The sequence below is a fragment of the Chiloscyllium punctatum genome, unplaced genomic scaffold (assembly GCF_047496795.1).
Source record: "Chiloscyllium punctatum isolate Juve2018m unplaced genomic scaffold, sChiPun1.3 scaffold_247, whole genome shotgun sequence".
NCBI lineage: Eukaryota > Metazoa > Chordata > Chondrichthyes > Orectolobiformes > Hemiscylliidae > Chiloscyllium > Chiloscyllium punctatum.
The window spans coordinates 72,501-75,000 of NW_027309981.1; the positions used below are offsets into that span (position 1 = coordinate 72,501).

The window sequence follows — 2,500 nt, forward strand, 5'->3', positions numbered from 1 at the left end:
CGTGGTCACCGCCAAACCCCCACAACTCGAGCAAGTGAAAAAAAAAGTAACAAATAAGAAAGGATCGTCGGCTTGGGGGTACGCCCGTTTCCGTTTCAACTTGTCTCGCGAGGGTGGTTTCGGGGCCAGCAGGAGAGCTCGTCGGGGTAGCAGGCCCTGCAGCCGTGGTCACCGCCAAACCCCCACAACTCGAGCAAGTGAAAAAAAAAGTAACAAATAAGAAAGGATCTCTGTCGGCTTGGGGGTACGCCCGTTTCCGTTTCAACTTGTCTCGCGAGGGTGGTTTCGGGGCCAGCAGGAGAGCTCGTCGGGGTAGCAGGCCCTGCAGCCGTGGTCACCGCCAAATCCCCACAACTCGAGCAAGTGAAAAAAAAAGTAACAAATAAGAAAGGATCGTCGGCTTGGGGGTACGCCCGTTTCCGTTTCAACTTGTCTCGCGAGGGTGGTTTCGGGGCCAGCAGGAGAGCTCGTCGGGGTAGCAGGCCCTGCAGCCGTGGTCACCGCCAAACCCCCCACAACTGTTGGGCGCCTACCTGCGCGGGGCAGGAGGACACTTTCCGATTTCAAATCTCCGTTTGCCGAGTCCACCCCGAACGCACGCGGGCGGGCGGGTTCGCATCACCCTTCGTCACAAGGGGCGAAGCCCGTTCCACCGTCTCGTCAGTAGTGCCGACCGGTCTGTGATCGACGAGGGGAGCCACACCAGGTCCGGCCCTGCTGCTTGGCGGCACCGCGTCGTCGGGAGCTCGCGACAGACGGAGGGTTTCGGTGTACTCTCCAGCCACGGGAAACGAAGCCGGTGATGCAGGCGCCGGTCTTTCGCTCCCAAATCGGCTGGGTTTACATCGTTGCTATCTAGTCACGCTCCCTTCAAACCCGACGGGGTACCTATTCCCCTCACCCGTCTGTGCGTATACAGCCTCTTTGCACTTGCGGGATGGGGGTGGTGGTTTAAAGACTCTCGAGTTGCCGCCCGTCGGTCTCCGAGCTCCGTGCAGTAGTGATCCCCAGCGAACTGCCAGCAGGGCGAACGAGCGATCCCGCTCTCGGTCGGGGCGCCTGGCGTCGATCGGTGGTCGGTGGCTTGCGGGCAAGCTGCGCTGTGAGTGTGGGAACGAGTATGACGAGCCGTTGCCGCGACTCCCAGTCCACCTCGGCGGTGGCTGGGCCGGGCGGGCGTCTGCTCGGGCGAGTGCCGCCCCCGCCTCCTCGCAGGAAGTCCGCTCGCCGACACGCCGCCACGTGCACGCGTCAGTGACGCTGCCGAACCGATGGCCGGTGCCCGTTCCCGCCTCTGCTTTTCCTAGGGCAAAGCTGCTGCACGCCTCGTGATACTAGGCGGGCGACATGGTGGCGGTGATCCTGCCTCCGTCGCTGCGGTGCGTTGGGGCACGCATCGCCTCTTGGGCGCCCTGTCCTCCTCCCCCCAATAGACGTATGTTTCTGCGGGCCGCACCAGGATGGTGCTCCCCATCGCTTCACGCCACCCTGCTCCGCCCGCACGCCGGCGTGCAGGTGGCTGTAGCTCAAGGTGGGGAGCGTATGTGCGGTCCGGGTCGCTTTCCTCTGGCGAGGGAGAGACCTAAAACAAACTCAGACAACTCTTGACGGTGGATCACTCGGCTCGTGCGTCGATGACGAACGCAGCTAGCTGCGAGAATTAATGTGAATTGCAGGACACATTGATCATCGACACTTTGAACGCACTTTGCGGCCCCGGGTTCTTCCCGGGGCCACGCCTGTCTGAGGGTCGTTTGGCAATCAATCGCACTCGCCTTGGCTGGCGAGAGCGCGGCTGGGGTGTCGCAGAGGACCCGTCCTCTTTGTCCCCCTAAGTTCAGACTCCGGAGCCCTCCGGCGTCGGAGCGCTTGGCCTTTCCCCCCCACCCTGCACATTCCGTTCGTCAGGCTCGACGCCATCCCCCCGCCGGGGAGCGCGGCCTGGCGTCCGTCTGTGTCGTGGCAGTGGGGCCAGCACGGCTGTCACCGGTCCCAGAATGGCTGTCGGTGGTTCACACTGTGTGTGTGTGCCAACCCTCCTGGTCTCTGGGACACGGAGCCGCCACGAAGTGTTGAGCCTCCAGTGGGGGGTCTGCCTAAGCTCTGCACGTCCGCATTGGGTCCGTCTCTCGGTTGGCTGGCAGTGGAAAGAGTGAAGGGAGCCGCGGAGGTCCGGTGCTGGTGCGCCGCCGGCCTGACCGTGGAGCTCGCCGGTTTGACACGCTGACCCGACTCGATGGTTGATCGATTGAGAGTGCTGGGAGCTGCAGGCCGCCCGCTGCTGCAGCCGCCCGTCTCGTGGTTCGTCCTCGGCCTTAAGTGGCCGGCGGGGCGTCTGATCCTGTCTCCCCTGCTGGCGCCGAGTGCCTGGCCGAGGGAGGAGGTTTTCGTCGAACGCTGTGACTTGGACGGTCGCACGCGCGTGGATCGCTGGCTCTTGGCTCTCCCGTTCAGTCCGCACGTTTTCCGCTCCGTCCTGCCACCGGTCTCGGGAGGTACG

General features: G+C 63.8%; 1 non-coding gene across 1 annotated transcript; it reads left to right on the forward strand.

The window, feature by feature from the left end:
- The first annotated feature begins 1,599 nt into the window (after window positions 1-1,599).
- On the forward strand, window positions 1,600-1,753 carry LOC140472134 (5.8S ribosomal RNA). The gene has a single exon (XR_011957424.1). It is a non-coding gene; the product is annotated as a 5.8S ribosomal RNA (ribosomal RNA).
- The last annotated feature ends 747 nt before the right edge of the window (window positions 1,754-2,500 follow it).